This window comes from Cydia splendana, chromosome 4 (assembly GCF_910591565.1).
Source record: "Cydia splendana chromosome 4, ilCydSple1.2, whole genome shotgun sequence".
In the NCBI taxonomy this organism is placed as follows: Eukaryota; Metazoa; Arthropoda; class Insecta; order Lepidoptera; family Tortricidae; genus Cydia; species Cydia splendana.
The window spans coordinates 16,988,753-17,001,405 of record NC_085963.1 but is presented as its reverse complement, the minus strand read 5'-3'; the positions used below and the strand labels follow the sequence as shown (position 1 = coordinate 17,001,405).

Sequence of the window (12,653 nt, the reverse complement as noted above, 5' to 3'; positions counted from 1 at the left end):
CGTGCCGCTAGCAAAAATCTCTAAAATCCAATCAAAACGCTTGGCTCTACAATGCCACCCCTTTATTGAATATGATGAAATAACAGACTGTAGCAAAACATACACAGTCGAAACAATCTATACATTTCCATCATGGGTTTACAAATACGTGGTGTTATTGTATGAAATTGGCTGAGACCGGACGCAGGAAGGGATTGTTGGTACACACCAGACAGATTAATTTTGTCGTTGGTTTTGATTGGCGGACGTATAAAACCATGAATTTAAATGTAGCTAAATGGACATTTTCACTTTACATTTGTTGGCCTTGCTCTGACTGAGCATTACAATATGTTTATTGGAATTTCCGGCGTGCTTTTATTTGATGAATGTTATGGATCGAGTTTGATTGGTTTCCCTTTGCGTACCTATAAAAGATTTTATCGAGCTGTTCTTTCCATGTAAAAAGGCAGCGAGAAGTGTATGATATGCATATTATGTACAGTCAGTACAGATTTTATAATGGAATAGAATAGAATAGAATTTTTTTCTATTCCTGAGCACAAACACAAAAAAGAAAATTATACAAGCAGATAAAAATAAAAAAGGAGAAAGTGCCACGAAATGGTCTCACCTCAGCATGTTGCTGGCAATAACTTAACAAAAAGATATATGTAGAACAATTAGGCTGTGAAAGGTACTTTTGAACACACACTGCAGAAATAATTCTTTTATAAGAGATATAAATTGTAGAATAAATCTCTTAGGTACATATATTATTTCATAAGAGATAGGTATATTTGGAAGATTATTCCAGGGTGGCAGATACTTTTGGCGCGTTTTCTTCCGCCATTATTATTATTGCTGAAGCACTACCACCAGTTTTAACATTGACATATTCACTCACGTTTAAGTAACTTACTTTCTATGCATCTCGCTCGTACTCGCATATTAGTGCAAGCGAGATGTATAGAAAGTAATTTACGTAGACGCGAGTTAATCTGTCAATGTCAAAACTGGTGGTAGCCGTACTGGTTCCGCAAAGTAAAACTTTTGTCCTGAGATTAACCTGGCGAGAACATGTACGTGTATTTTGTTTTAGAGCAGCATTTTAGAATAAAACACTATCGGCTACAAAAGCCAATTGCTGGCTTTGTATTAAGTAGGATAATTCTCGTAAGCTCGTTTATTTATCTAATACTACTACTCAACCAATATTACCTATTCCCCTTACATCGGCATTAACGTAACAGCCATTGTTTAAGAGGAAAATGGTCCCCCAGCATAGCCATAAGATGAGTAAGAATAATGTGTTTCACGTGTCAACGGTAATGGTTTCGAGATTAATTTAGTCAAGTGGTTTCGTCGAGTATAATCCGCTTAAAAAGGGGTAACATGAAAAGACATTTCGTGTCTCGTTAAACGTCGAAATGTTTAAAACTTTGTTTTATTATCAGAGTTTGACCACAGTGGTACAGTCACCTACAAAAATGTTACTCTTCGAAGGCCGCAAAAAAAGGTTTTCTCAAGGGACTACAATATGCAGTTCTTCAAAAAAGGAGTGTACCTACAGCTTTTTAAAGGGTCGGCAACGGCAACGGCATGTAACACCTTTGGAGTTGCAGGCAACAACGGGCTAAGGCGACCGCTTATCAGGGGGGAGCGTATGATTGTTTGCCACCGATGTGGTATGTAAAAAAAAGAGTATTTTTAATACAAACATATTAGTTGTGAGACTATTCTCACAGGAAAGCTAACAGACCTCTGGTTGTAGCTAGCGACTTTGGGAGTTAATTCCAAAACCCATAGTTAATACAATTTACACAGAACTTCAGTAATTCCCTTGCCATAACTATTAAATTAGATAGAACAACGTCCTGGGGCCTCCGTCAGTGTGAGACTGCAAACTGTTCGGCAATATTTTTTTAAATAACTTAAGCGCATTCCATCACATAGGTAACTTAAACATATGTTTTTATCTTAACTTCACACTTAATATTTAAGTTTTTATTATATGTTGAGCAAAAAGAAACTCCTCCTCCTCCTTGCTTCGTTCTCCTCAGTGCTGAGGGTCGTAACCTCCTAGTGGAGCACATGATTCTGGATTGCTGAAAAAGAAACTATCTACCTACTAAGACCATGTATTTATTAAAGACCTATCTAACGACAATGTAAAAACAAAGGAAAAGTTTCATCCGCACGTTACACCAAGCACACTGACAGATATGGCGAATCTCTAAACAGTTACTTGTTAACTGCGGAACCTTAAAAATTGTTTTTTATGAAAGATAACATTAAAACGGTAACTGCAATTTATTCACTCAATTTATTTAAAATGTATGCAAATACTAGAAAAAACTGTTGAAATGTCTGCACCCGCGATCCCTAAATCAGGAAAATGACGAAGTAATAGAGTTCCCAAAGAAATGTCAACTCGATGGCTAGATTGGGTGGGTATTTTAAAATATGTGTGGGCAATTTCACGGCTCGAGCCTGCAGTCGGCGCCCAAGAGCCGAGTGAAATATCGCTGATTATCGCTAATTCTGCTTCGTTGCTTTTCTTGGGAATAATGTTATCGTTACGACGAGAATGAGACAGACTTTGCTGTAAAACCAAGCACGTATTTTATTTACAAGGTGACTGTAAGAATTAGTTTAATATAGACGCGAATCAATAAGGAGCTATCACATTCTATCTCAATCATTTAAAGTGGACTGAATATAGGGAAACATGCACTGTAAAAAGTAAGCCCAAAGCATGTTCATCTCCTCAATAACTGAGCGGTTGATGTATTGTATTATCAATACTGCAATTTTTCCATTCACTGGCGAAGATAATATGGCTAACACTGCATAGGTTAACACTATCGTTACACATATAATCCTGGCTCGCCAAATTTGGGAGTAACAGTAAAATAAACTTTATCCATTCTTGTGTCTATTATCACACATGATAAAAAAAAATCTGCATGATTAACTCCGACTATACTCCAGAGATAGCATACCTCAGCCGAACTATCTGCTTTCTTAAATAAACTTTTTTGAATAAGTAATGTACAAATTCATATTGTTCTGTTCCAAACTAAATATTTGTGTTCCATTTGAGACATAACTCAAATACGCCAGCATGAACATTTAGCATTCTTCCTTCACAAAAATTTCTTTAAAATAAAGAAAAATAGAATGTAAATATGCACTAGTCACTGTAGCGGAAAATAAACTAGTCTGCCAGCATACAGGTTGAAACGTTAGTGAGGTGTGTTGTTCAAAACACAGGATGCCACTTTCCTTTTAAAAAGTTTTTATTTTAACTCAAAATGTGTGTTAAATTTGCTAAGTTTCGTTTGCTATATTTTAGTTCAAAAGAACGTTGGCCCCCAGTTTCATTTCTAGCCTGGTAAACTTATTTTTTTTTTTAGAAACCGAGAAAATTATTAATACAAATTCAATGTAGGGTTCTCACATACTTGATTGGGGCATGTAATATTTATAAAATAAATCTTTATGCAATCATTACTTTCTTATATAATTATTTTTCACATCACCTATTCGGAAAAGGGCATTTTCTTCCCCGCTAGGAGGGATCAAAGTGGCACTTTTCCTCCCTGCTAGGGGGGATCAAAGTGGCACTTTTCTGTTCTAGGACACTGTTTTTGTTATTTTTTGCATTCTTTTTTTAGCTTGAATAATATTTTAAAACATAATAATTTCCTAATACATTAAGATTTTTATATTTTTCTCATAGTTGATGTAAAAAGCAGTATGTGTCACACGGTATCAAAATTATTTCGTCTTGGGCGTTAACACTTGAATCCCTCATTACGCTCAGGATTCTACTTTAGAATCCCCTCACTACGTTCGGGATTCTATTGTAGAATCCATTGCTTCATTCAGGATTCAATGTACGCCCTTGACGGAAATATATCATTTTGATCCCTTGTAACACAAACTACTATAGTTTACTTACATTGATCTTTATTTATAAATAATTGTGTTAATTCAGAAAAACTCAGGATTATCAAAATATTAAATGAGCACCGTAGTTGTTTCTAATCATCCTCTATAACATAGTACACTAACGTTGCACCCTGTATTGTTTAACGGGGTCGTTACCCCCGGTAGGGCGCGAACGCCTTACAACTTTGCAGTCTATTATTAATGACAAGCCCTTACCCCGCCCTGCTGGTAAGTACGACTATAATGCAAATTATTGCACAATATTTTGTTTGCTAACTTCGTGTACAATACAAACGACGTGAATTAGGGATGAAACACTTAATCGAGACGATTTAGTACTATGAAATGAACTAGAAAAAAAAGAGGACGAATGCGTCCACCGCTTACGTTAAAGTAAATTAAATATTTTACACAGTTATTTTGTCACAAACCAATTAAGTACCAAATTTTTGCTATCCTAAAAATACAAGATATGTACTTATTGTATTTAGCAAATACGAATTGATATTCATGTTTAATTTAGGTAGTCAGCAGCAGAAGTTACTGAGTGTTCTAAATTACCTTGACACGCTCTTATTCTCTTTAAACAATACAGTCGCGTCAAGATCATTTTGAACAGTTCGCCCGCTTAGCAACTTCTGCTGCTGACTGTACTTAAAAATATAGAAATGCAACACAGCAAATATGTTCAAGTCAAATTGCATCTCGTCTTTCTAGCTTTATTTTTGTTACAAATTAAAATAACATTTTGGTAAAAGTTTATATACTTATGTGGCAACCCTAGACGTACTCATTTTAATGAAACTCACACGCGAAGCAAGTGAACTATTATGGCTTATTATTACTACCCATAGCCGGGCGATGAAGTGATTTGCATATGTTCCCTGTAAATAATATTTTGCAACAGAAATTACAATTAAGAAAAAATAAACTAGAGCCCATAATTTGTAAAACAAAGTTGCTTGAGTTGCTAGTTACGTTGGCAGCTGTTTTTGCATAATTGGGTACTTTCCTCTACTTCAAATAAATTATTTCACACTGTGCACGAAATAAAACACCACATAATTATTAAAAAAACATAGATAGCATATTAACCACAATTTCTATTTAATAAATCGGATTGAAATATAAAAAGTAGGCGAAATACCATATTAGCAAATCGTTTTGACAGTTTTTAAAAAGAAGCTGATTTGACTAGTAGGAAAGTAGCCAATTGTTCAAGCTGCTAATTTAATAACTTCTATTGGAAGTCATTAAGCGTTAAAAAAACCTAAACTAAACATCGTGTATAGGCAAATATAGATGTTATTATTTGTATATAATATAATATTATACAATTGACGATTTGTACCATCAGCTGCAAAAGTGCATGGCGACTGTATCACTGAATTCACTCATAATTTCTCAATGCAATTTTGCAGCTCACTGTACAATCCAGACTGTTATAGAATACAAGTTTTCAGGACTGGAGTTGGTGGCATACCTACTTTTTTAAAGAGTGGTTCATGCTTTAAAGTTACTGCCGCGACCTATAAGAAACTGAAATTGGTAATGTTAAAGCAGAAAAAAATCGGTTTCATTCGAGTTTCACAATTATAGCAACTGTCTCACATTTTCTTCAAAAACTTGTCCTTTATATGACTCGATTTCTTATCAATCGATTCCCACTAAGGGAAGCACCTATGTATTTTAAACGCGGGTTATTTTCTAGAGATGTCTAAGTAAAAGCGTAAAAGCAACCCTAATTAGCTCCAGCTTTTCAAATGGATAAGTTCGACGCCCCGTATTGATACCTAACAATACCTATAGGTTAATGTTAGATACACATTTCATTCTGGGAGATCGACGTAAAGCATATGGTTTGGACAATTTTTTTTATTTGACATGTAAGTATAGAAATGATCATAAGTTTAGACTTATGATCATTTCTATACTTACCTAAATTAGCCTGAGGCAGATTGTTCTCAGGACACTGGCCGCGTTCTGCACAGTAATGCTGAGTATTTGCGCAAAAAATGTGCCTGCTCGTAGGTCGCCAGACTAGTTTGTTAGATACATGTACAATACACCAATCAACTTTCAAACCGATAGCTGCAGAAAGTAGCGCATCATCTTATAAGAGACTCCCATACAAACTTTCTGGTGTTGTGGGTGTCCATGGGCAACGGTAATCGCTTACCAGCAAGCGATTCCTATATCATTAAAAAAAGACACGTGTTCTCGTTAAAATCCTTTCTAAATCACTAATGACTGAACCAAAATATTACATGACAACTTTATGTGGGCCTCTACCTATTTAAATTTAAAAACATCTGATTAAAAATATTCTCAACAAGTAGATAGTAGACTTTATGATTTATAAATATAAAATAATTCAAACACATTTTCTCGTATTCTGTTCGAGTTTGAAAACATGGAAATTAGCTTCTTTTAGTTTATTTTAATCCCATTTTAAGTGACAAGTCGACAGCTTGCGTGTTTTTGGAGGGTTCCGCCGTGGGGTGCATTTAGCTCTATTATTTTTCAATTATGTATGATTAATCTAAAGCCCCGAGTGTATTCAGTGTTTTTGCTACTTCAGTAGAGTCCACTTAGCGTCAAATGACGCCTTAATGCCTAACAGTAAGGACTATTTTACTAATTGGTCTGAGCTAGAATCATTAATAAATGTATGAAAGGTGTGTTTCAAATAGGTACGTAATCATATTAATTTATATTTCGTGCAGCAAATCACCATGAGCACGCTGCCTCTCCACACCACCATATAATAACAGTGAGTGATTTTAGTAACATTACTAGATTTGGGTAAAACGAAAGGTGCGACATTAATTAATGATCATTTAATTATTTAAACATTTTTTTTAAATGGACGGTATCATTGATTTTGCCGGTTTGAAATTAAGGGGCAAAGTGCATAATTTATGGTCAGTCAAAAATTTAGAAACATTGTAGTTACCATTCCAAACTTTCTAACATGTTAGAACACCCTTATAAAATCAATGAGTACCTATCGGTATTGTAGGGAATAGTAACTGTATGGTATGCATGTGGTACCTAAATAACTTAAAACCTTTTTTCTCAACACTGAAAATATAATTAATAATCTTACTAATAAGTACCAGAGCAGCGCTTATCGTCTACTAAATGCTCACGTCTCCTCAATCACCCCGTATAACAAATCAGTATAAACAAAAGACTGATTACAAAGAAACCAAGCCTTGTATAATTCTTAATTGCTTTTCTACTAAACAGCGGGCGACGTTTTGCAAACAATGGCTACCCATTTAAAAAATAACAGCTTTTCTTTGCTCATACTACTTATAAATATTAAGTTAGAAATCATATTTTCTAGACTGTAAATTGCATATGAGCGTTTTCCAAAAAAAAATGTACATTTCATTCGTCTTCAAAATATTGACTTCTTGGGCTCATTTTACTCAGAATCATTTGTACATTCACGTCTCATACATGAAAAAATGTGTCCCAAGATTTCCTTTCCAGATCGTCACATTTTTGTATGAAATTTTTTTTTAATTGTATGAACGTGACGCACTGGAAAAATATTTTTTCGTACAAAATTTTCGGACACATTTTTTCATGTATGAGGCGTGAATGTTGTACAAATGATTCTGAGCAAAATGAGCTCAAGAAGTCAATATTTTGAAGACATAAATGAAATGTAATTTTTTTTGGAAAACGCTCATAATTATACCTACATTTTTATAGTCAACATATCTTTATATCATTGACATCGTGACTTTAAATTGTCAATTCGTCGTCGGTTAAAACAAGATAGCTTCCATAACTCCCAGAAATTATCAGTCGCTTGTTAAAAACTTTGTCGTTTCGTTTACTTTTATTTCGAATTTCCAAGAATAAGAACCTCAATTCCATCGTTCGAAACTCAATCAAGACGGAGCAATGAGATTTGTTCAGTTTACGACATGACGCTCGGCGCTGGGGCGGCCAGTGGCCAATACTTCCAATGTATCGCTGCTATTGGCTAACAACCGCTAGTTCAATACGTCGATCGATACGAAGAACGCAAACAATAAATGAAATAAGCACACTATCCTATCTTAGTAACTGATTTCAAGCAACGATATTTATAATAATCTTAGTTATTTATACTTAGGATTTCTTATATTTTAAATCATCAATTACTTACAACTCAAAATCAGGATACCTGAATGTCCTGAATTACTTTGCCATTACTCGTATTTTAGCTTCCCTAAAACAGGAGGCTGTCGTTTCCGCTCTTTACATTGCTTCAACCAAAAAACGTCACTTTTGACACTGGCAGATCGGTATCGTACCCCTGTGACTTGTTATATTATAAGCATTGTTCGAATCAGGCCGTTAATGATAATTAGATGACAACTGAGAACGACCCAATAGTAACAGCGTTTTTGTGGAGCTTTCTAGGCCAGATCTAGCTGTATTATAGTTGAATTATAAAAAATCTTAAACGTACATTTCCGAGTTCTTCAAACACCAGAAATATGAATGCTTATATATTTAATTTGCAAGATCTGGTAGTCACTATGCTGTGCCCTAACTCGTCATCTGTGCAGCACTATTGAAAATGTAATAAAAGCCCAGTTGCAATTCGTGGCCTGCTACGTTTCTCAGTTTCGTTGCTTTTATAGTTTTATATTTATAGTAAGTACAATTAAATTGTGAACAAATGCCAAGTTACTTTGACCACTGACTCTGGTACAAATGCAAATGCATCGTCTTAAAAAATGGAGAAGTGCCAAAATCCGACGACTTTTTAAAAACATTATTCCACGCAACATTCCGAGTAGAACTGTACATATACTGAGCAAACAAACTATGCAAACAGTCGCACAATTTAGGTTAACTTTGACCTCTTTATACTTTTTATTTAAGTTTAATTTAAATTTAAATTTTAACTACAATAAATTAATAGATTTGTCCAATATTTATACATTTTGATTAAATTTATCTTTCTTTCAATCACTTATAAAGTAGGTATAAATTCGCGAACGTCAAGTGCAAGCTTGCCTAAAGTAAGAATGCTAAGCACGAAGAATTTTGTACATTGACCCGCATGTCATCTCTATGGCACGCGTATAATTATATTGCTGTCCCACTCGCACAGTGGCATTAATCACCGCCATAATGAGCGGGAAAGAATAACTAATAGGTACGCGCGTGCGATAGAGATAGGAACAGGTAAGTCAATGTACGAATTTATTCGTGCTTAGCGTCCTTACTTTATGAAAAAAGAAAATATTATATTTTTAATTGTAGCTATTTCATTGGTTCCGACATATTTTCTACAGAATAATTTAACGATAATATTCTCATTAGGTAATGTACACGTTGTTTGTTAGTAATGGTAACAATTAGCGGCCTGATTCGAACTTTAATATACTTAAGTCTAAAATTAGCTCTAGATACGATATGGATCGGATATGTCAGTCTCAAAAGTGACGTTTTTGTTTGAAGTAAGATTTTTCTGGAGCTGACTGAAAATGTTTTCGTATTAATTAGGTACGTACTTGGAATGATATTTGGAATCGAAACAATTATGAGAATGATATTCAATAACTTATTTCATACAAACATTTAATCCTCGAAATAATAATGAGATTAAATGTACCCTCCTTAATGAGGCTTCGTTGTCATTCGAGATGTAATTCTGTGGAAACAATACATTTCGAATACCTATAATAGATTCAGCCTCATGCTTATATACACATATAACATCGCAATAGTGCAAGCCTGTACTTAATCGTTTGTCTTGTTCTGCCAATTTGACGTCTGTCTGTATCTTTAAGATAGGGATAATATTATATAAATTAACTAATTGAGGCTTGTACCTATAGTGTTTATGAATAAGGTTGTTACTTAATCAACCAATGGGACATTACATAACATACTTAATATTTCTTATTTTTGATAGCTAATACAACTCAAAAGAGAGAGAAGGAAGGCCACAAACAGATCGGACTGGAGAGACTTGCTTGACCAGGGTAAGGCCCACCCGCGGCTGTAATGCCTCAGATGATGATGAATACAACTCAAATAGGATTGTTTAAACATTTTTTTCATTAGTACGACTTGCTCTTACAGGTTGGATTCCCATGGAGTACTCGTATTATGGAGTTCAAGAAAGGGTGCGCGCGAACCAATAAATTTTCAGTCCAACTCTAATATGTACATCAAATTCACATGCGGAAAACCAACTGAACTTTGAGCATTTAATAACCGGAGTCGCCTTTAAGAGCTTACCCCTCTGCCGAAAACCTTGCACAATTGTGCAAAGTTTTGTATGGACTGACGTTTATCTCACGTGGCTATTTGTACGTTACATAAGCCAAACATTTGACGTGCTCCTCCCCAGCAAAAATCGGCAGACTGTTTTGTACAGAAAATGACAGCCATGGCGTATCCAGTTACTAAATACTCAAAGCAGCTGAATAATAAAGGCATAAACGACTAATACCAGGCGATTCATAGAACAATTAATATCAATCGCAATCAAAACTCCCACTGATTCCAAAAATAATTTTGAACAAACGTTGATATTGCAAAGAAATTGCCGCTCCGGACCGAGCCATATCGGTCCAATAAAGGAAACCGACTAAAAGCAAAAAAGCGTATGTCACTTTGGAACTATTATAGACATGGGTTTTTTTGCGGTAGTGTGGCACGGCTCGGCTGCAGCCGAACGCTCCACAACTAGATTTGAAAATGACTTTGATATATACCAAGTCAGTGCGGTTTGGTATTCTGTGTGCAATTTGAGAGCTAATACGCGCGAAAGTTTGATAAGCGGTTCGAAGTCAAGTGTTTTGAGCTTGGTTTTTTATTTGTCGCGCTAAACGTGGCCAGTTATTTCAGTGGCATATGGCATCACCGGTGTCAAGTATGATCACTTGATATGACTAAAAATTGGCCTTATAGGCCTAATAGGCAGCACGGGATCTGGTAGCTGCACTCAGTGACCCATTAAAAAAACCTGTAGGTATATCATATAATTTTTCCACTATGGAAGATAATTTACTTCTCAGTCATTTTTATATAAACTGTACCAGTAACAGTAGTCAAGTTCAGCCATTAACCTCTGTTTCGCCCATATAGATATAAATCTATGTTCACTCAGATAGCGGTGTAGCGACCATTTCTCACGGCTTAGCGGAGCCACGATTAATTGAGAGATCGGTCAATGTGACACTGATACGCCATTCTTTGTCACTACCGACAACACAAGAAATTAATGTCCAGTCACATCAAGTTGTCGTCTTTAAAAGTACGAAGTATTTATTAAATAACAAAGACAATACGTTTAAAAATAAAATCGTGATCTATCAGTTTAGTTACTGCACTGAGACTAGCGTTATGTACCTACTGTATTAACTGAGTAATGAGTAAGTAGTTGCCGCTACTTAACTTTATTTAACTGTGTCCACAATATGTTGACTGCGCTCACTTGTTAACGATGCTACGACTAGGTCTACAATAATGCGTAGCACTGCTACAGACATAGTCGTATGTATTATTTCTCCAATAGTTTCCAAGATATAAGTGAAAAGCCGAAAAATGGGATCTTCTGATCCCCCTCTCCCCTCCGGCTCAAGGGCTACGGCCGGGGACTTTGCTATGTTCACCTCCTAACTAGTCTGAACAAAGTTACTAGTAAGCTCGGTATCATAGTTTTCCACTTATGTATCGAAGCGAACATGCAGATGTGTCACAAGAATGTATCGTGAATATTGCTAACTTGATTTGATATTGATTTGTCATAATTGGTGCGCGCGAGATGCGCCAGTAATGTCGGAACGACAGCGTCAGTTTGCGACCCCAATATAGGGCATTGTCATGTGTATTTTTATTGAAAACGCTTCTTATATATTGTTCCGTTATTGTCTTCCCTTAAATTAGCAGGCTTAAAGAACCTATACACTGACGAATCGCTGTAAATTGCATCGATAACACTTCCAGCAAGCTTGTCAATAACATAAAATAACGTACGTCTGCCTGACAAGCGCGCTTGATCGTCTCGGGACCACTTTCGATGTCGAGAAAAAGTAGCCGAGCTGTGAATCCAATATGTATCGAATCGGAATATTGTTGTTTGAATATACGTATAAACACATAATTCATGTACTTATACTGACTGACCTTAATGTATGTTTCCAAGATATGATGAGTCCGAAAATAAATGGACCCTTAATGTGGCTAGTCGCACCACTCGGCAGCACTATGAATAAACCATATGAGAATAATCAGACCGAAACGAGACGCGGATGAGATATCATAAAAACTACGTATACACCGTTTTGCTTATCCAGTGTTGTGATCTTTCGATTTATTTTCTCCTACTTTTGACAACCTGAATTAGGTTCAAGTCTCCGATAAAATTCTCAACTGCGAATGATTTACTATCGTTATCGCTTTAACTAGATAATGTGTGAGAGATGAAGGTAAGTATAGCGACTATTACAATTTGCTATTTTCAAAATTGAGAAGTACAAATAATAATTGTAATGAGATTGATTAAAATTATTCCACTATTGAAGCTCATCTGAAATCAACCAAATCACCGCGAGCGATTTATGTTTCGCTGACATTTACTGTATTGTAAAACCAATGAAAATTGCATTACTCGATTTCATTTCACATCACTTGTTTCCGTTAGAAATTGTTCAATATGCGGCTATTAGTGATGTTTGTTTTTTAATTTC

At 35.4% G+C, this 12,653-nt stretch overlaps 1 long non-coding RNA gene across 1 annotated transcript in view; it reads left to right on the top strand.

Annotated features, from left to right (window-relative positions):
- The first annotated feature begins 1,496 nt into the window (after positions 1–1,496).
- LOC134790058 (uncharacterized) overlaps positions 1,497–12,653 on the top strand; it is a 444,063-nt gene continuing 432,906 nt past the window's right edge. The window contains exon 1 of the long non-coding RNA XR_010144151.1: positions 1,497–1,563. This is a non-coding gene — a long non-coding RNA (uncharacterized LOC134790058). The remainder of the gene's footprint in view (positions 1,564–12,653) is intronic.